The sequence below is a fragment of the Gobius niger genome, assembly GCF_951799975.1.
Source record: "Gobius niger genome assembly, chromosome: 12".
Classification (NCBI taxonomy): domain Eukaryota; kingdom Metazoa; phylum Chordata; class Actinopteri; order Gobiiformes; family Gobiidae; genus Gobius; species Gobius niger.
Window position 1 is genome coordinate 10456013 of NC_136863.1, and position 22839 is coordinate 10478851.

At 42.4% G+C, this 22839-nt stretch overlaps 1 protein-coding gene across 2 annotated transcripts in view; it reads right to left on the bottom strand.

Moving 5' to 3' along the window:
* The window catches only part of roraa (RAR-related orphan receptor A, paralog a), a 170448-nt gene that overhangs the window by 14130 nt on the left and 133479 nt on the right, over nt 1–22839 (bottom strand). The window lies entirely within an intron of this gene.

The following is a 22839-nucleotide window of genomic DNA, read 5'->3' on the forward strand; positions in this document are numbered from 1 at the left end:
TAGATCATGTGAAATTAAAGTATTACACTCACTCACTCGGCCTTCAAACACTAGCAGTCCCTCCCTCTTCAGGTGAAACTCAGAGCGTCTGCAATGTGCTGTCTGGGACTTCATCAGCCACTGTGTACACTTCAATAATACATCTCCACTCACTTCAGCGCAGAGAGCAGATCAAATATTTACTTTTATGGCTCAAATGTTTAAAAAATCAATCTATTTCCCCTTTGGCCTGAGGCGCTATTGCAGAACTATGATTACTGACCAAGAGCTGCCAATGGATTTACATGAGAGGAAATGGGCACCGCAGTGAAGGAGCAGCTTTTTCAGAACATGTAATAATTGGACAGCTGAGTGAATGTTGTATCAGTAAATGGACTGTGTTTCAGACTTCTTTTCTTGGAGTTTGTGCCAGTGTGTTAGGTTACAGTTAGTTATACTTTATCTTTGTAGATAAATTGGTTTCTGCATTTGACCCATCCTCAATGCCACGAGGACAGTCTGTAGGAGCAGTGCGTAGCCAGCGCTCAGGGACCCATCTCCAGATGTAGAACCAGGCTAATGGTCAGAAACACCTGGCTGGAGGATTAACCTATTGTATATGTTTTTAGTGGTAGTGGAAACGGGAGGAAACCTATGCAGACATGGGGAGAACAAGTAAACTCCACACAAAAAGGCCCTGTGCATGTGGGAATCGAACCCAGGACCTTCTTGGTGTGAGGCACGAGCGCTAACCGCTGCACGCCATGGTGGGGCTAATGCTACAAAATTAATGATGTATACATTTTAATTTATTTAAATACATGTTTTTTTGCTTTTCTACTCATTTTACTTGCTAATGATAAGAAGCAGCCTTTCCTTCCACTTTTTCACTCAGCTCAAGCCTGTGAGGAGCTTGAGAGACGAGACTTTCAAAATTCCCTTTAAATCTTCAAGGCATTTTTATACAGAACAGAGATCAATACTAACCCTGTAGCAATACTCAGTATCGGATTGAAGCAACTACGGTCATACAATAGAGTAGGGTTGTATGCAGAGTTGAAGTGAGCTTACTCTCCTGAGTTGAGGATTGGGGTACATCACACACAGTGGTCTAAACAAGGCCGTTAAAATGACATTAGGAGGACATCTCTGCCCTGTGATAAGTCCAGTGGTCGTGGGGAGGTAAGGACGGGCTGGTGGTGGGGGCAGATGAAGTGGGAGGCTCTCTCCAGGAGGCAGCTCCTCAGCTCCAAGCACAGGCAGTAAGTGCCTAATGAGGGGTGAACAGAGGCCCCTGGGGGCCCCTCCGGCACATTCATTAGGAGATGAAAAAGCTCCTCTCCTCAGTCGGACCGGACAGAGCAGGCCAGGACTGCAGCAGAGACAGGGTCTGCACACATGTCATTGTGAGCTCTTGGATATTTTAGTGTTCGGGGAAAGGGGCGTGTGATAAAACAATATTAGACTGACCTGATCTGATGATCTCACATAGATCACAGCAGATTTACCTTTGGTGTAGCGCTACACTCTGACACGGATCCCACAAAATACAGTCACTTTCAGAAAAGTGCAGACCAAGTTGTGGACTTCAAAACTCCAAGCCGTGGTTTTAACAGGAAGGTGCTTTTCTTTGTTCTTTGATCCCTGAATATAATGTGTTTCAGGTCATTAAATCATTTACGGCTATCATTGCGACAAAACCTCATTTAATTGTCAAATATATTTTTGGCGCAAGTGGAAAAGTGTTTCTATCCCCGTCTGGGTAAAGTCTGCCATGGACAGATTAATACAGTGCATAAGCAGCATATCAAAACTTTCATTTCCTTTATTGCATTGCATTTTGTTGCATTTTTTCCTCTAGGCAAAAATAATAGATTCATTTAGCCAGTGGAGGTTTCTGTGAGGGAACCAAGGATTATGGTAATATGCCACTGAGCGCTTTAAGCAAAATACAGTGTGGGAGAAAGTGCAGCAGTACTTTTTATGTTGCATACAAATGTGAGGCTCATAGTGCCTCTTCAGGTGTGGTTCTAGAAGACAATAGAATCATGTCGGTCCGCAGTGGTTCACATGCGCTGCTCTTATCACCGCTGCTTATCCGTGCCCTGATGAGGCCTCTTTATTAAGCCTGTCTGCTCGCCTTGTTACCAATCTCCTGCAATTAGCACCCGCTAACCTTCGGGGTGCTAATCCCCCATGAATTGTGGATTTGTACATCAAAGCTCGCTCTCCCCCATATAGCGGCTGCTTGAAATTACGCTCTATTTGAAACCTGCAATTATTTGTACAGCACGGATGCTACAGTCTCCTTCTTATGTCTCGAAGAATCCCGTGGCTGTGCAAGAAGAATACTCAATCCACTTCCAAATATAGTTAGGCGTGATGCAGAGCCAGGAGCCTGCTGTGTGCTGGGAGTGAGAGGGGAATGCGCTTTCTGTGGCTTTGTACGCATTTTAGTGCCTACAGAAGCTCCTACTGTGGCAAGGGCTTCACTGGGTATAAGCCGGACACAACGGTTTGTTGTAATGATGATCATGTGAACAATCCTGGTGAAAATGCATCGCTATCTTGACAGTTATATTCTAAAATTAAATAAGCTGTTGCACATTTTAAACATGTCTGGAGGCAGCAACATATAAAAAGAAGAAACTGCTAAACTAATAAGAATCACTGGCACTTTTTATTATAGAGGTGGCTAAAGGGTTTTACCGTTTGCAGATACTTTTACCAATATAATTATGGCTATTACAATTCTATAAATGCATCCATTCCATTAGGGAATTCTTCTAACATTTGCAAGACTCATTTCATAATAGCTCATGAATGGAACCACACAGGACCTTCCTAAAAACATCTGTCAACGCTACACACCACTTTCCGATTTGTCAAAACATGTTGATATTTTTGCAAAACGGTGACACCCGAGTAAATGAGCTACCGAGCGACAGGGCACAATGTTTTTGACAGGACCTGTTTTCACACGACATACGCCCAATATATAATGCAAATCTAGCCATGATTATAATATGCATCAGGAAAAATGGTATAAGATATGCAATCCATACAGAGCTGAGGCAAAGCAGACAGAAAGACAGACAGGGGGAAATATGACTTCAAAGACAGTTTTGGAAAACGCCTTTTTCTCACACTCTGGGGACAACATCTACAGAAACTAACTTTTCCTGATAAAACATCCAGGTATATTAATCATAAGGCCAATTAGCTCCATTTGTGAGTGTGTGCACAGTCATGTGGAATAATGTGGGAAACAGTCACAGCCCAGCCTGGTTTACAGTGGGGGAAAAAAAGTATTTGGTCAGTTTCCCATAGACTTTCTATTGTTTGTATTATTTCGGTCCCCCCGTGGCCACTGGAAAGTCATCCAGCGTGAAAAAAAAATGTACGAATGTAATCCCACAAACCTGACGAGCAAGTCTGTGTTATCTAGTTAGCAACCAAACCGTATCGTGCGAACTATTGATGAGTACTTATGTCAAAAACACTGGCTTTAAGTCAAAACCTTCGCACAGTTGCAAAGAATAAAAAATGTCTTTGGTTTGAGATGAGAGCAAAAGGCACGTCAATCAGCCCCGCTAATGGGAACGTGCATTTTGTAATTCACTTAAAGGCACTGATAAACAGAAAAGACTGCGAGCTTTTAACCAGACGTGGCGCACAGAGGCGCTGACAGTCAAACGGCTCCCACTGACAGGCGCGCGGCTTAAAAATAACTGTGCTCGCAGCAAATTAGACGTATCGCTCGGCTTCTAAGTGAGAGATGAATCTTTGTGTGGATGCTCCTGCCACGCCGTGACACCGGGCCAATACATCAGGCTGTTCACGAGCTCCGAGAGGGATAGTAAACAGATGAGGTCTCACATGAACATACTGGATACAACCTGTTAGCGCGCTCGCTCTGTCTGCGCCGTCTGGTCAATGCTAATCAGTTATCGCATTCCAAACGACTCCCGAGTATCATTTTAGAGCTCTGAACCATTTGGAGGCTTGGCAACTATGGGAGAACCGGAGGTTTTCTACAGCCGTGTTTCAAAAGCAAGAGAGTACTAAAAACATGATGAATGAGAGCGGGTTTGAGTGTGAGACAATGGATGGAAATTAGCACATGGCAAAAGAAAATGAACGAATACTTACTAGGGCAGGGTGATATGGCCTAAAATCTCTATCACGATATAAAAATGAAATATCACAATAACGATATATTTGGTGATATAATTGACAACGAACAAATGACTTCAAAATTCCAGCCTTATGCCGATTGGAAAGATTAATGCAAGGATATTTCATTCTTTTTTTTACCGCCATACAAATTTCCTGAGCACAACATAAATATATCGTGTTCATCACGTATCATAAAATATATATCGCGATAACGATATAAGATACGATATGGCCCACCCCTAATACTAACCATGTGTCCTGTTTTCAGGTAATTACTACATATACCATGCTATACATTTTCAATACATGGAATTATTATTACGGTGCTGTGCTGTAAAGTAAAATGCGACCAGTATTACAAAAAACAGTTCTCAGAAAAGACACTCGGATCAAGCTTGATTCTGTAGCACAGGTAATTTGAGAGCTGCAAGTTGAATGAGAGAGAGATTAACCAATATAAAAAAGTTGCAAAGATATGTAGTTGGACCGTATTTAACCTTGATTACATAGTTTTGATAATCTTCTGCAAAGTCATGGCAGGATTGATCTTCACTAAGATCTTGTATGGATGATGGGAGAGAAAAAGCGCTGTGCAAAGCCTTCTCCAGCACATCCCAAAGATTCTCAACGGGGTTACGTTAAAGTCTGGACCCTGTGGCGGCCAATCCGTGTTTGAAAATGATGTCTCATTCTCTCTGAGCCGCTCTTTTACAATGTAAGCTCAATGGATCCTGAAACGGACAGAACCTGGGTAACTTCGATAAACATTCTGGATTCAAGTAATCCTACAGCACAAGTTGACTTATTGGTCGAGGGTACGGCTGAGATGCCCTGCACGGATCAGGGTATATCGTTCCTCTCTGCAGCACGCGTGTGAAAGTGCTCCCACCGGCGTTTTCCATGTCATTCAATCGACTTGAGCCTTGGGTCAGCCAAGAGCGCAGAGGTGTCAGTTTGAGTGGATCCTGTTCTCTACAAGGTAAGTAACACAAGCTCAGTGTAGCATTTCCTTAAGCTAACAACAATGTGGTTAATTCATGCTTCTGCCGATCACTGGGGAGATGGAGGAGCCCTTGTCAAGTTGCCACAGCTCCTACATGATTTAACTAGAGATATCATACTTATTTAAAAAAAAAAAAAAAAAGGATAAATAAGCAAACTAAAACATGTGATTCCACACTCCTTTACACTGATAGATGAACTTTGGAAGATGAAATAAATCATTTAAAAAGTTAGTCAAGTCTTGCATTCAGATGAGTTTTAAAGGTAAAAAAGTGGTGGCGAATTGGGTCGAAAACATGTTTTTCTATTCTGCAAAGACAAACCTGGTCAGTAGAATAACACCAACAACATGACAGATTCTGTTATCATCACTGGGGACCCGTCCACCTCCTCCATCTTGGAAACAGATGATACAGAATCGAGAAGTAAATTTAAGATGGACTTGATCCAGGTGGTTGGTATGAAACGGCAGTTTTTACTCACAAAGTTCTGCAGTGGAAGGGATTGGCACAAATTGGCAGCCACGCCTCCGTCGTTCTACCTCATGGCAGTTGTGGTAGCTCACCCGCAAAATGTGTGAGTTAATTAATGCCGCTGTTCCGAAACGTGGAGCGTCTGTTAAAGCGCTACGTAAGACTGATGTCGATTCACCTGCATTGCAAAGCCCCAGTGCCCCCCTCCTCTGACTGGTATAGCCTACTCTTTACACCGCTGTCGTTTTATTCCAAGACAACACCACACAAACGAGGAGACGTGACTCACAGGACCGACTCCTCTGTGTTCGCTCCGCTGTTGTGCCGGTCCATACAAAAGGCACACAGAGCTGGGGGAGTTTTCCAGAAAAAGCCGTTACATTTCTGCTCCATGCTAGTTAAATTACAGAGGAGGTCACAGCGGGGGACTCGGAACACAACCACCAATCATCTCCTGCAATCCTCCTGGTGTGTTTGTCAACACCGCTGCCCGCTGTAATTGGCATAATTGTCAGGCTGGAGCCGACCAGAGCGGGCCGCGTATCTGGAGGGGACACAGCAGCGAGAGCGTGTAGCAGCGACAGCCCGCCTGATAAAATGGCTGCCTCTTATCTGGTGGATGCATATGAAAGGCTTATGTCTTCTCCATGACACATTGTACGCCTCGTCACCGTGGGATTTGCCCAGATCCAGCAGAACACAGGCCCACAGAAAGACAATGTAACATGAGCAGCCTCCTCCAGCGCTGTCAGCTGATGTTTGTGTGTGTTGTTTCTGTTCACATCAGAAAAACACACGGTGGATCGCTCCAGATGCACTGTGGGGATTTCTCACATTTGAGCAGCACAGTGCAAGTGGGATGAACTTAATGACCTCATCACATATCCATGCTATGACTAAGATCTTCATACTGAGCGGGATGATTTTCCTCATTCAGAGAAAAAGTGAATGTGCAAAATAAACGATAGTGGGAACATGTCATTTTCAAGTTTTTCGTTCAACAAAATATGAAGTCATGTCTTATTCACTGATCAAATTAAACTAATATTAGCTGGAGTAGTGAGAAAAATAAACACATTTATTGACTCGATTCCTCGTGGCCTGATCTCTTTTTAATTGAAATAAACATTCATGACTGTTCATTCTTTAAAGCATTGGTTTGAGTGAACGCCTGGAATGACTTTATTCAAACACTGTGTTTTTCCTACTCAGTGAAGAGCCAGCTTTGTAGGTGTGCCCTGCAACAGCATGGGAGCAGATAAGGTACAGCAGCGGGAGCTTTTGCCTTAAAATTTGGCACAAAGTTTTATTTACATACAAATTTCAAACATTAATATATACGTCCAAAACACTGCAGTAGTAATTGATTGAGTCTAATCCTCCTTATTCTAAAATTGCTTGCTTTGATGTAGACAGCATTAAAATAAGAGAGTAACACATTTGTAATAGTTGTAACTTTTAACGTGGGAACGTGTTATGATGCTGAGATTAGTCGTCGTAGTTGAAATGAGTTGTTATAATGATTTTAAATAATGTAAATGTTACCAGTGCACTTTGAGCAGCGAGTGCCTGATTTGATAATGATATAGAGCGCAGTGTCTAATTACAGTGATTACATGGTTGGTATCATCACCACGGCTATCATTAATCCGACAGCACTCGTGTGGCGCTTTGTTTGTTTGTTTACTCGCTTACAACCAAAATCAACAGCTCCCACTACGAGCAGCCGCACTGTCGTTTGTCTGAACAGCGAAGGCATTTATCTATAAATTTATTTTCAATTTGAGGTAAGCAGCAGTCATGAAATCACAAGCCGGGAGAAGATTATTGTAATTACTGAGCAGCTGTGGCGCACGCGGCAGAGCTGAGGAGCACATTGACTTGTGTTCCACATAAAAGTGTCTTCATTTGTATGGTAATGGTGTCAAACTAAGAGAAGCACGGGCGCTAACACGGCGTGACAGCTTTTAGAGGCACTAATTACCCGCCCACTTTGTGATGCAACGTTGAGGTGTAAGCAAACGTGGATGTTCTTTTTTTTTAACAGTCATGTTAGTAAAGGGCATCGGGCACAATAAAACTTTATGGAATGTTTAGTCAGGATGTGATTTGTTACAGTAAGGGGTGTCAGACACTGGTGTAGGACATTGGAGCGCCCGCCACTGGCAAGGGGCGTTACACATGATAAAAACAAGATACAAGCCACTGTGTTTAACGGCATGCTAACAAACAGACGGAGCCATGATAAATAAAGTTTGAGCGCAGAGCAGCTGAAATGGGGTCAAGTTATGGTTTAGGCACTTAAAGTGATAGTCTGCAAGTTTAAATATTTCACAAATTTAATAGATTGTGCATAATTGACCGCCTGGGTCTGAAATTTGAGGTAAGTAATATTAAATAACAATCTTTTTCCAAAGTCCTCCCTTTGCTGATTTCAGCAGCTAATAAGAATCCGCGGGATACCAGCTTGACTGCTTACTTTTGAAAATCCTGTTCCTGCGCTCCTCATTTTGCAAACTAGGAAGGGCTTTTTAGTTAAAGAGGAGAGGAATTTAATTGTTTACTTTCAAATGTTACTCCATCCCTCCCCACTTTGCAAACTTACAGACTATCACTTTAAATAATCCAGAGGGCGCTTCTGATTCTATCGATTCACATTTGCATTAAAGAAAAACAGATTGGAGAGTTTCAGCAGTGGAAGAAGAAACAACAAAAGTAAGATACTGGGTTGTTTTTGACGAGGGAACATTACAACATTAAAAGCTAAGTGTTGATTTTACAGAAGGCGGCGTGCTCCATGTTTTTAAAAATTCTCTACACATCACCCGATCATTTCATTGTTCAATTTGCCTTCACTAAGGATAGCTTTCGAACACAGTAGCAGTTTATTTGACCCCTTTCTCCTGTTCACCTGTCAGCAATGTTTGGGGTAATTCTTATTTTCCTGTTTTCCGTACGTACTTCGCTTCATGTTATAAAACATTAACTCCTTGTGTTACAGCCTCCGACACATGTTCAGTAAATGCAGCAATTAATCACAATATAGTTGCCATTTGGACAAAGGTGGTTCATGTTTATGCTATGTTTATTCAAACATGAGCCCAGGGATTGCGTTACACTCCAGGCCCGAAGACTCCGCTCGTATGAGAATGTACCTCTCTCAGCGCAGCAGCGTGAGTTAAAGTGTAATGCTAGCGTGGTGCGTTCCCTGGGGTTTTTGTTGCCATTTGCACTGCTAGCGCTGCAATCCCCCTGACAGGGCTGTTTATGAGCGCCGCACTATCACAGGCTGAGCAGCAGGACGAGCCTTCATTAGAGATTAGAGTGACCGTCACAAAGTCCGGCCGAAGCAGCGTTAGCATGGCAAGAACCAACGAGCGCACGTCACATCCCTCCGCCTAACACGCTGTGAAAGCCCCTTGCGCACAACGACACCCAAGACATTTTTTAAATTGGCTACAATTGATCTCCTCACAGGCGAAAACAAGCAGGCTGTGCTGAAGACGAATAAAGCGCAGTAATACAGCGCCGCAACAAGGAGGGGAACAGGCAACATTTTCTCCTGCAGACGATGAAGGCAGGTGCGGTCGTGACCTCGCGGCAATTAGGAACGTTTTGAATACTTTTTAAAGGGCAGATTTTGAGCCATTTACTGGAGCTGAATAATTTGGGGAAATGCCTTTTTTTGTGTGAAATTAGTTCAGATGTGCTTGTGTATTTTTGTTATTACTTGCAGCTTGCCGATATTAAAGGGACTATACAGAGTTTAAAACAATGTCCTAATGGGTAGAATGAGCCCAGACCGATCACTATCACTCAAAAAGGTGTTAATTCGGGTCCGAAGTGCCGTCATGCACAAGCTTTATATAGAAGGTGCAGTTACACTTATGACCTGAGGTGGCAGTAGTGAGTCTAAAATGGCTAACTTGCATCTAGCCCCTTTAATGCAACGTGGACATAGTTGTGGATTATAGCATTGATATTTCATGTTTTATTATTCCAATTAATGTGCGAGTATGAAAAACGCACTCATATGGTACACGTCGTGCAGTAGGGGGGAAGCACACTAAAAAAAAAGAGATACAAGCCTCTATTTTTAGCGATTGGCATGCCTACAAATTAATATAAGGAAAAGGTCAATTCGGCATTAAATACATAACCGCTAAAGGAAACATATGCTTCCTTTAACGGTTTTGTATCTAATGAAAGGTGTGAAAAAGCTATTCAAAACAACTAAACCAATAAAGATATGCTGATTGCACCCACACAATTTCGAGCTGCTTAGTTTCATTCTGATCAATCTTTCAGCCAGCATTACCGTATTGTACATCTGCCTTCATTCCAAAGAAAGTTTAGTTTAGCATTAATTTTCTTGTCCAAACGTGAAGCCGAATCCAATGCTGTTGCCGTACAAATAATATAGAATCACGATATTAAATTCTGGCCAGGGTGAGTTTAAAAGTGCAGCTAACAAAGACTCCATCTTTAGCGCGTCGCTGCTGCAGCACCCGGCAATGTGCAATACTCCGATAATATTTCATGCAAACGAATGCGAGAAGACTTCCCTGCCGGCCAGAGGAGCGAATGAGAACAGGCAATTATCAGGACGCCCCCGGGCCAGAAATGATGGAGATTGCTCAGAACGGGGATATTTAGCTCTTAATGAAGCAAATGTTTTGGGAGAAGTAGAATAGGGCGAGGGGCGAGTGTGAGGTGCAGGCAGGATTCAGGCAGAAACAGGGGGGAAGAAATGGTAGATGAGGGAAAACGGCTGGTGTGGGGCAAAGGAATGGTCCAAGACTATTTTTTATAATAGCACATTCTATATAAATACGACACTTATATAGAATGTGCTATTATAAAAAATAATAATAACACCATAAAGCTGTAGGACTTCATGTATACCATATTATACAGAGGACCAACAACTCACCCCTTTGAAATAGATAACTTTATGTCCAACACTGCCTTGTTTGCTACATCTCTGTATACAATTGCATATTGCTTTGTAAATGTGCACATTATGTGATAAAAAAATAAATAATCTTGATTCTTCTCTCATGCTGATCAATCTCAAGTCTTCGATTACATTTTCTTACACATTAAAAGCAAATCAATATAGATTATGCTATTATGACTCCTTAACATAAACAAGATACTGTATGCATTTTAAATAAACAAAAAAATGCTTTCCACCCGATTATTATTCAACACAGAAACTTTGTTGAATTGTTCTTCGAAACTTCAAAACGCTGACTCTACAAACTTCATGATGATTATTGAGATTGCAATTTTCAAATCATTTCCCAGCCTTATGTGTACATACTATACTGTCTATTCAGGCTTTCACGATAATTACTATATCGACTTATCGTTCAATAAATCACAGAGAAATTATATATTTTGGGCTCGATATTTATTGTCTGTACATTTATTAGCATTTCCCCCACTAGTTTTTCTCTGTAAAACTTTGCTTTCCAACTGAAGCAAATGGAGTTACATTATATTTTATGTTTATTGCAGCTTGTGTGGTATTTTAGGATATTATGATGCACTTTTAGAACAAAGGATTACTGTCATTTTTATGCCTGAGAGTTGACAGTATTGTTAAGTGTCAATAATATCATTTACCGCAATACTTTCCATGCCTCAATATATCGAACTTCAAATTCGTTGTCACTTTGTTCTCACTTTCTTTGCTTACTTACTTTTCAACTTATTTACAGTGACTACTTACATCTACCCTGGGGCAGACTGACGGAAATGTGGCTGTTTTCTCAACAGTCTAGTCAATGTTACAGAAAAAGTGATTATTGCAATACTTTACTAAACCATTTATACACAGTGCATTCCCTTAAATTGAAAGAGAAACAAAAGCAATCTGTTTTCTCAACAAACTATGCCATAACATGACTCAAAAAGACCTAAATGAGAAACTTGTACATGGCTAAAATTGAACAAAATTTGGAATACCATGAAATGCAGTTTATTCTAGCCTGTTTTTAGAATTAAAGAAGTGCAAATCTAAGTCGAATGGAAGGCCTCAGTGATTTTGCGATACGGTCTGTCTTTTTTCTGATACGGATATTGCATCACCCAATATTGCGATAACAATTTGGTGCTATGTTGAGCAGTTTTAAATGATAATGCTGTGGAAATCATAAATCAACAAAATGACCATTTTAGTCAAAGCAGCACTTCCCAAATCAGAATGCAATCATTGGGATTCACAGGCATCCCCCCCTTCGCAAAACCTGCTCACGGACATCAGAATTGCTAATGCTTGAACCAGGATTGCCCTGATCAGCGCTGGAGTAACAGGACTCGTTTTGTCCAGATAACCTTGAACCTGGACGCTGGGCTTGATCTGTGAATGGCGGCTCAGTCATTCTCTCTTTTATCGGCTCCATCTGAGAGCACAACCGGCTACAATGACGAGCCCGGTTCTCCTGACCTGCCTATACGTAACAGCCAAAACTATGTCAGTCTTCTGCACCAAGGTCTAGAATTAAGAGCTGAACTGCAGGTTCCCGATTGGTAAATGCAATCAGACAAAATAACAAAGCATCATGCCATGCAAACCTGCTAACCCAGAGAAATCAGTCACAACACTGCTTCTACTGCCCAGAAATATACGGTTTGTCTGACTGATATAGTAATTATTGTGACAGAGCTACACCAGTAGAAGAGAATAGGTTGTTCTCAAGCTGTCGGCCATCAAAATAAGGAAATGCTCAGCTGTGTTGTTTTGTTTGATGTGATCAGATATTCTATTCAGCCTCACGAGAACGAAGCAAAGCGGCTGAGACCAGAACCAGTCACAACAGTTTCCGAAAGCGGCACTAAAGACGGTCGTGATAATTACGTTGTGGATAACATGGAGACTATATAGCAGCGGCCTGATGAGAGGGAGCAGAGGCCGGGCCATGTTAAAGAAGAGCGCTCCTGACAGTTTGAGTCAGCACATCACTTTGAACGGGCCGGCCGCAGCAGTTTGGCGTGGTGATGTGATGGGAGAGGACTCCGGCCCAGGGCTAACATGGGAACAGGTGCCTCATCAGCAGCAGCACACATGTGACAAGCCCGATTCCTAAACACTACACGACCAATGTATAGATGCATGTTAAAGAAGTAATGCAAAATACAAATAATGATGCCTCGATATCAATGTTAACCGAACTGTTCACCACTTAATCTCCAGAGTGCATTTTCTCTAGTTGGGCTTTATCCAAACCCTTTTTTGTTGCTGTTGCTTTTTCATCTGTTTTTTGTTTTGTTTTCACTTTTATGTTGTAGTATTGTTGCTTTTCCGGCACATTTTTGACACTTTATTTTCCAAGATTTTTTATTTATTTATGATGTTAAGGCGGGTGTTAACAGCCCATGCAACCTAATTTAAATATTCATTACACTTATTTCCAATTCATTATAAAAAGATCTAAAAAATAAATGGTGATTGAAAAGCGACTGGGCTGCACTATATGAGATAAAAACGGCCAAACATATTGTGAGAAGATATTTTACTAAATCCAAGAAAGTATTTACCATTAAATCTAAAGCAGTACTAAGTAACTTGTTTACCTTAATAAATCCTTTCCGTAGTCCCTCTGGGGTGTGATACAAGCGTTAATGGCATAATTGGGGGGTCCTTCATCTCCCCCTGGTGTCTCTGGTCAGCAAACCACACTTGCAGCTTTTCTGCCTCCGGGTCGGAGCCACCAATGCACACTAATGGAATCACGAAGAAGCTAACAGGCTAACGGGCAAAGCTAACTGCGGGCTAGCACCACTTAAACAGTATTTACAGGCAAGTTTGAGTGAAAAAAAATATCTGCATTGTGTAATTGGATGTACAATATCCCTCTCTCCCTTTGTCTTTTCTGTCAGAGTAGAATTTACTCTTACGGACAATTAATGAGTAAAAAAACGCAACATACTACGACACCTGCAGTAGCGCTAATGGCCTCTAGGGGCATGTTTTACTACTAGTACTGCTTTAAACAAAAATCAGATGCTTTTTTTTTTTTCTCAAATTGTGACAAAAACAAAAAAAGAACCAAACTGGGGCTAAAATGGATCTAAAATCATGACAAAAAAACAAACTTTTACAAGCTACCGCGCATTTCGTTATGGGCTGTTGCGTGTGAATCCTGGTCAAATGAAAGAACTCTTTTGGCAACACACATCATTAGGCCCGTAACAGTTTTAAAAAGCGAAAAGAAAGAAAAAGCCGCTATAGCGTATGATATTAGGCCTTTACACAATGCGTCCTCTCACGATTTAGAAATAGATGTGAGATGAATGCAGCACTAATTCGGATGCTTCTCTGATGACAGGAAGCACACTCTGGAATTAGAGTTTTAAAAATAGAACCTTTCATTGTAGAAGGCTTTGTGCGGCTCCGGGGATGGACTTCTGTAGCTTCCAGTCACAAACATCACGCATCTGCAGCAGCCATATACACTATCAAGAGGGTGGGGGGGGGGGGACGGAACAGGCACTGGACAAGGCAAAGTAATCCTGTTTATATCCACTACACTGCAGCACTATATAATTCATTGATCGAATGGACTTAGCGAGAAATAAACGCCGACAGAAAGGCGGTATAGAGCTAAACAAATAAAGGTAGTCATGGGTTACGCATTTGCCCGTGACCTCACGAGTATTGCCTGTTCCTGACAGTGTAATATGGCGTTCAGAATCAGCCACATCACCATGCGACCGCTTTCGTGTGACCCGCATGAACGCAAAAATGACCAAAGATACAATGTTTAGACAATCGAGGCGTCGCTCATGCATAAGCGCATCATTAAAGAGCTACACCTTGAGCCCGCGATTGATCCGACACTTTTTTTTTCTCACACTCGGAAGTGAACCGCGGAATACATTACTCCAGCGCTGCCTGCCTCCCTCTATTCATCGGCTGCGTATTAATTAGCCGGAGCGTGCTAACGAAAGGAGAAAGCTAATTGAACGCAGTGTCGGTCTCCTACGTCTCACGTGTTTACCCAAAGTTGCTGAAAGAGATGAAAAAATAAAAAAACGTTGTATAAATTATTATGATCCCAGTTGGATACAGAAAACATAGAGATGAAAGCGGAGGCCGGGTGTAGTGTAAGCTCAGGCCCATTGATTCATTTGGCACAGTAACTTTTGATCAATGTTGACTTTTCATAACATTTGAATAATTCTAATGATTGTTTCTCATTTACATATTGTAGTGTGTCCTTTATGTTGGAAAATTCAGAGAGTGCTCTGCAATACAGCGCATTTCAACCTCAAACATTTTCTCCAGTTCGGCTTTACCCAAATCTAAAAGCTTCTTGATTGGAGCTTCCAGCCTACAGGCCAGTGTGACGGCTCATTTGAAAGCTAAGACCTGCAAAACGTTTTGGTCACACTGTCGCCAAAACACGTTTTTGTCTTGTTTTGGTCACTTTTTCATTGCTTTCTTGTTGATTTTTTTGTTCCTTTTTCATCACTCTTTAGTCGTGTTTGTGTTTGTTGAGTTATTGTTGCTTTTCCAGCACGTCTTTGTCACTTTTTTTGCCTAGTGTGAAGTCTTTTTGTTGTGTTCTGACATTTTGAATCGCTTTTTTGACGCATTTTCTTTTCATTGCTTTGTCTTTTATGTTTTTTATCTCTCTTTAGTTGCTTTTTTTATTGTGTTTTAGATTTGGGTAAAGAAAATGTGCTCGGACAGACTTGCACAGGATGTTTTGTTGCAATTTTGATCTGATTGTGATTTACCTTGCAGCCCTTGGTGATTCAGTTTTTTTTGTTGTTTTTTTGTTAGCACAGTCTTTATATTTTACAAGAAACACAAATACAGTGACGCCAACATTTCAATAACCTATGGCTGTGACTATTCTGAATAAACCCCACAGCCAGCGACGCACTCATAAGGGAAACAAAAGTCAAGTTGGCGCTGCAGCCCGTGTCAGTGGGGCAGTAATTGAGAAGCTCTCCGGTGTAGCAGCAACATCACATTAAAGGCACTAAAGCAGCTTTTCTCACACAGATATTGACGGAATCACAACTTAGCGCCGACGGCTCAGCATTCGGAGCAAAGTGACAGATTGCTGCGAGCAAATAAAGGCGACGCGCAAGTGTTTGTTTTACAGTGACAGAAATCCAGTGAACAGCAATAGCGTTCTCAAAGGCTGACATAAGGATGCATTTCAAACTCCAGAGAAGCCATTTGTTTCAATTTATCAGATGGATTCATCGGAACATGGCAGCTGGGGAAGTAAAACACAAAAGTTCTCACATCAGCAAGGCTTTTCTTTTTTTTTTTGGTCCAGGTGAGGCTGCGAAAAGATCCAAAAAACTGCACAAAGTTCAAAAAGAGTGTTTGCTTTATCATTTTGTTTAGGAAACCATAAATAAACGCTATCATGTAAGTGCTCAATTCTCAGCCACTGTATAATAAAAATGGTTGACACATGCTACTCTAGAAAAAAGAAATATTTCGAACATGCTTCTGGTTGTCAGCTTATCACTTGCCTTTCATATTAAAAGATATAAATATGCACTTACTCCTCGTGAAAGTTTTAGGAACCTGTCTCGACTCAATCGCCACCACAGCAACGGAACCATTAGCCATCTCAGCCCCTCCGTTTTCAAAGCATTGACATAAAAGGAATGTTGCCAAAAATGTCTAATAAATGCCGTTCAACTTGCGCAGTCAGGTCTTTTTGTATATAGTGTGTTTAGTGGACATTTTAGTTCAATTTCTAAGACTTACTTCAGTTCAACCTTCCCAAACACAAAACAAAAAAACAATGGCTTAAACCCAGATGATATTAATGTGCCGTGGCCTGAGCTAAATGCACACTGAAAGCCCATATTAACATAATCATTGTCTTTTTACTTCTTGTGGCTGTAAGAATCTGCCGTTGCTGACGCTGCTGCTGCGGTGGTGGAGGCTGGACTGAGGCAGAGCTGAGCAGGTTGACAAGGACCTGTGCTCAGCAGTAGGAACGCTCTCATCCAGAAAGCTGGGGCCCAGGGGAACACAGCCAACAGTATGCCAAAAACTACTTCAAAACAACAAAACAACCCAAAAGCTTCCAGGAGGAGCGAGCGAGCGAATGAGTGAGTGAGTGAGCGGTGGGTGATTGCCAGCTGCTCTCATGTACAGTCTCTTCATCAGCTCTGAGGGAGGGGCCGGCGCACACACGGCCTCAGCGTGATGCAGTAAACTCATCATCAGCAATCAGATAATGGCAGGGTGCAGGGCGCAGGCTCTGATGGGTCAAGGAGCTCTCAGACTCGAGCACCGCTCCAGCTGCGGATGTCTGTCTGTGTACATGAGATGTGACTGAGGAGGAGCAGGCGTGGGACTGTGGCTCCCGTGTTACGTGTAGCCACAGAACACAACACACACTGAAACAACTCTTTCATTCTCGATAATATCAATTTCATTATACTTCTAAACTAATAGTGGAACATTATAGCCTGTAATTCAGAGTATAGCCCACAGAAGGAACACACTGAGTGAAATGAAACATGTTCTGAAGAATGAGTTAAAAAAAAAAGCTCCATTCACCTCTTTTGGGTTGATACATTTGATGAAGAAAGTCTGTTGTGCCTGTAGGTCTATGACTTCAGTTGTTATATTTTGAATGAAATAAATTCAAATGCCCTCTGTTTCTAAACTGGCTGCGGTTCATTATCTTCACCCATGATTAGTGTGAGCAGCGCCTTAGACTAACTTCATTGCCTTGCACATTCTGTGCTTTCATCTTTGTAATTAGTACTGAAGCAGCATTTCTTTTATTTCAAATGAATGCATGTGCATAAAATCAATCTGCAGCAGACTCTTTGGGCAAGGCTGTTTTTCTTTGTTATTTATGATGATAAATTCCTTTCATGCATCTTAGATGTTATGAACAGAGTAGACTAACCTTGAGAGCTAGTTTTAGCTCAGGCGCCTGTCTGTTCCTCTGGGAAGCTTTACATTCCTATGCCTGATAGCAATCAGGAAATAAGAAAAACAGAAAGTTTGATGCTCCTGTTGAAGTGTGCGGTTGTTCATTTGTCAGTGTGAAGAGCACCCCCTAGTGCTCGGGAGGGAGTCACTTATTGTTTGCTCTTCAAAAGCTGCACTGTGGTGAATGAAGAACAGCAGAAGTCTAATGGCCTCTGCTGGGACATGTAATCAACCCCCCCCACCCCCTCCCTCTGTAATCAGCAGAAGGCCTGGTGTGACGACCTTTCGAGAGCGCTGCTGTTCCCTCGTCTCATCTAAATTCCACACACCTATCATTTCTCAGCCTTTGTTCCTCATCGGGGCTCCTGATAGTGAAACCTGCTCAAAGTGGAAGGCCGTGAGAGTTTGAAGTCACCTCCGACCTTTCTTAATTCTGGCAGCTTCACCACCGAGCACAATGTCAGTACACCAGCATATCCAGGACTGTGTCAGGGCATGGATCTGAAAGAGTACAGCTGAGCTTTATTGGTGATCCGCTGAGCAGTGGTGTGGTTTTGGCTGGATGAGAGCACGAGAGAAGGATTAAATATTAAAATGCCAACTAATAACCAAAAAAGGAGATATGTTTTATTTTTTTCTATATAGCAGAGCCTTTGACCACTCTGCCTTGCTCTGTTATTTAGTGCCCCTCTCCTCTCTGTCTTGGCTCAGCTCTCCACCCGGGACGCGCTGCCTATGTGTTTCTCTGTCCTCGGCCTTTGAGTCAGACAAAACGCAAAATCAATAATGTTTTTTCTCCCCCATTTCCTCTTTGATGCAACTTCAAAAAACCAATGGACAGCCCTCCGGAGGCACGCGGAGGAAAAGCCAGGGGTAAAAAACGCACGCGGAATCAAAGTACAAGAACTTCACCCCTCACTTCTATAAGCACTCGTAACTTCTCAGCCCCAAAAGGCAACAGCGAAACACCACAGCTATGGTCGAATATTCTGAGGCAATACAATACAAGGAAACATACAGTATTTGTTTAAAAAAAAAGTTAGAAGCCCTATTTCTCTTCTTACGAAACATCAGTAGAGGGCGATGGTTAATATATGCAAACACAATACAATATGGAACAAGCTATAACAAAGTCTTTTAAGTTGCTATCATGGCAAAGTTGTCGTACATTTACAGACCGCCATGATCAGAAAGAGTCTGGTGGAGGTCTATGGGGGGAAAACGGAAGAGCTTTAAGGATTAACGCTCTGACATCCACCTGCGAGTGCCACACGTTCAAAGAGAGGAAGACGTAGGGCTGAATGCAGGGTTACTCGATGAGGCAAAACAGCACTACTCCAGGTTTGCTTTCGATGAGGGACACACATTACAACAAGGTTAGCAGCTCAGAAGTAAGTTTAGTTAGGTGCTTTAAATGTGTTAAACGGAGAGCTATAAGGATATCTGGTGCTGACGGAGAAAGTGGTCTGCAGATAAATGCTGCATGACTGGAAGACACTTCAAAGGTTCTATAAGTGTCTCCTGGAACGCACGGAGAAAGTCAAGTACAAAATGAGCCTAGAGTTGCAGGAGCTTAGTCCAATGAGGCAGTCTACCTGACTGGAGAGCCAATGAAATGCCTCGCATACAAAACCGCCTTGAAGCATATTTAACAACGATGTATGTGAGAGTTGATGACTGACAGCTCTACCTACACGGACAAACAATAATCTCAGTTCATAATGAGAATTTCTGCTTTTGGGGGCGGCAGTGGCTTAGTCGTTCACATTTCAGCCAAAAAACACATAATTCAGTCCCTGCTCTGAACACTACATGGTGATGTTTTGTCCTTGGACAAGACACGTCCCCCACCTTATGTATAAATGTGACATGTGAATGAGTGGTTGGTATTCAGAGGGACTAGAAGTGCAGACTGGCAGCCATGCTTTTGTCAGACTTCCACAGGGCAGGGCAGCAGTACAGAATTGGATGTCTTTAAAGCTGCACTATGTAACTTTTTAGGTGAAAGGAAAAAAAGACTTGATATTTGTGTGTAATTGACTGTGTATTTGACCTAGTGACTCAGTGGCGTTATGGGTGCAGCATGGCACCTTTGCTTTCCCTCACAGTGGCCTTTATGATGCTCCAGAATTGTGTTTGGGTTTCTGGCCCCTTTCTGGTACGAACCCCTAAAAACAATTGATCCTGGAGCGTCATAGAGGCCACTGTTAGGGAAAGCAAAGGTGCCATGCTGCACCCATAATGCCACCGAGTCATTAAAAGGTCAAATACACACAAATGTCAAGTCTTTTGTTTTCACCTAAAAAGTTGCATAATACACCTTTAAACTCAAGTTCAATGCAATCATTGTTCCTATTAGTATTTATGTAAAATTCATCTTTAATAACATGCAAAGTTTTCTCTTTCCATTTTACCCATTGTCCCATTTAATTATGGCTGGTTATTTGTTGGAGTTGTAGCTGGCACACATTTCAATCTGAATCTTTTAGTGTAGAATCTTTAGGGACGGACATCCCCAGCAGTAAATAATTATTTTTGTATGATTTGCTGGCTGTGAAATTAATGCTACTATAACAACAAACAAAGGCAGATTGTGGGTAATTGTCCGTCAGTGGAGGCAGCTCTCTCCAGAGTGCAGCTTCCGATCCGCACTGCTTTGGAGCCAAACCAAAAAAAAAAAAAAAAAACCTCCATAGGCAGTTGCACAGAACCACGCAGATCCCGGTGCAAAGACCAGGATGCACAGACTGGGTTGCACATAGACCCCGGTGCACCCACTCCACTGCACAATCGGCATAATATCACATCGTCATTATTTTTGCGAAAAAGCAAACAGGCCTCTGTGCACGGACTCTGACGCACACGATACCTGGTGCACACAAACCACAGGCTATGTGGGCAGATCTTGGAGAAACAAACACAAACTCTGCCGTTTGTGGTGCGCATTGACCCTGGTGCTTTCTGGTGCATATGAAAACTTAACTTAAGAAGAAAAAAAAGAAAGGAAAAGGAATCGCATTCTTATATAGTTGTTCGCCTTTTGTTTCATATTTCGTGTTTGCTATATGATCTTAAGAGACACAGAGAAGCTACAGCTCATATACGTACAGCGCTCACTTTTCTCACAGGCACACACACTGATGCATATACTGATACACAGGCCGCTCGCACGCACTTAGCCACAACACTGGCTCCTCATAAGGGTCTATTATATCTGCGCTAGACTCTTCCACCTTTCCGCACATCAAACAACTTTCTTTAATGATGTAATTGGAATTTTTCATCTTAATTGTGCTGAGTGGGCTGGCTAATTTGCATGGACTAATGAGAGGGATGTTTCCATTACTGGTAATTAGCTACATGAGAGGCGGCGGTGTGATAACATGAGAGGCTCAGTGCGCGGGGAAGAAGTGGGCAGGAGCAAGTCGCAGCAGCAGCAGCAGCAGCCCGACATGCATGTTCAGGACAGACGCTATTGTAGAGAGATATGAAACAAGAGGCGACATGCTTCCCCCAAATACAGGGGGCAGGTGTCAGGATGCTGAAAGTGTGTCGTGGGTTGAATTTACAACAGTGGATTTTCATGTTCATGTGTAATGGCTTGCGATGAAGGGGTTGATGTGAACTGGTTCACAACCTTTTCTGTCGTACATACCCCTTGAGTCTTTCATTTATTTTCCAAGTACCGCCTACTTCAACTCTGCTACTGGTGATTTAGAAAGCGATCAACTCAGATTTATTAGTATTTAGGGTGTTGTTTTTAAAATAAATCTTTTTCAAACATGTTACTGTAAATGGCAGCATTTCCCTTGAACATAATATTGATACAGTTTCACCATGTTTTTTTTAATCTAAAATGTTTGTGTGCCTACAGGAGTCCACATACCCCTGTTTGGGAAGCACTGTGTTACAAAAAAGACAAAATATCCCCGTCATTTTCAAAACATATACAAATACAAGAAGGATTTTTTTTGTTTGTTCATACTGTCACCACATACTTCTTGAAACAGTTACTTAAATAATACAATCTCTAGTCTTATGATTGCTACCTTTAAAGCTTTTCAAAAATATATGCCCATGACCTGACTTATGATGATGCCATATCGGTGAAAAATGTGGCAGGCACCGCCAGGACGTGAAGCCCGTCCGCCTCATGGTGCTGCACCGTTAACTGCACTAGACAGAGGGACATGTGGACAGGCAGCCAGTGTCACTCCGAGTTCATCTATTTCATTTCTGCCGGAAAATTACTGCTGCGATTCAGATGAGTTTCCAATAGCGCTGCGTGTTCAAATTTTAATTTAATTTTTGACACTGTCCCTAAATCCCATCATGACACGAGCAGCTGCAGCCGGAGCAAGAGCAGGAGGCGGAGGACTGAGCAGCCCCCGTCATTTACAGCACATTATCAAGTTGGGCAAATCCATCCTGCTCTTTATCAGATAACACACCAGCCTGCACAGCGCACACACTGACACACAGATACATTATAATAGAATATTTAAAACTCTTAGAATCTACTTTGCTTTACACTTTCAAAAAAAATAAGAAAGAAAGCTATTGGATTTAAAGATTTTATGCAAAATAGTAGATCAGTAAATAAGAAAATGAAAAACAAACACATAGAGGAATAAATGTAATGCACGTGCTCCCTGAAAGCTGGAAGATTCCTCATGCACATAAAGCAGGAGCTGTTTCTTTGTTGCTGAATGTGCTGCACCTGAGCCGGGCTCGGAGCTGCCCTGTGCAGGCATGCATGAGCGTGCAGAGCGCAGCAGGAGCAGGGTGCCATGTGCGCATGTATGACTCTGTGATGGAGGCGGAGGCAGCACTGGGATTAACACACTACATCAACAGCACCACAACGGAGGACCCATGGCGCACTCGTGGCCACACATGTAAACCAAGGCCAAAAATAGGTCAGTGGAACAAACACAGACTAACTCATGCTCCAGAATGCACTCTGAGAGAGAGGGACGTGAGCCATGGAGCCTGTGAACCCCCACACGCCGGCTCTGACGCCCCCCTGCAGACAGCCCCCTCCTCTGAGCTGAACAACCACGTTTAGTCACCCTCGACCTCTGGACCTTTAGCACGACTCTCTCGTTGGCGGCACTTGTTCTTGTGCCCTAAGCGGAGCAGTAGATAAGCGCGACAGACCACAGAGGCTGTGGTTTGTATTTCCTCAGCAGCGAGAAGCACAGATTGTGTCTGCACAATTCTGCACTAAATCTCTGAGTTGAATTGGCTGTTTGAAGAAGACACCGGCAT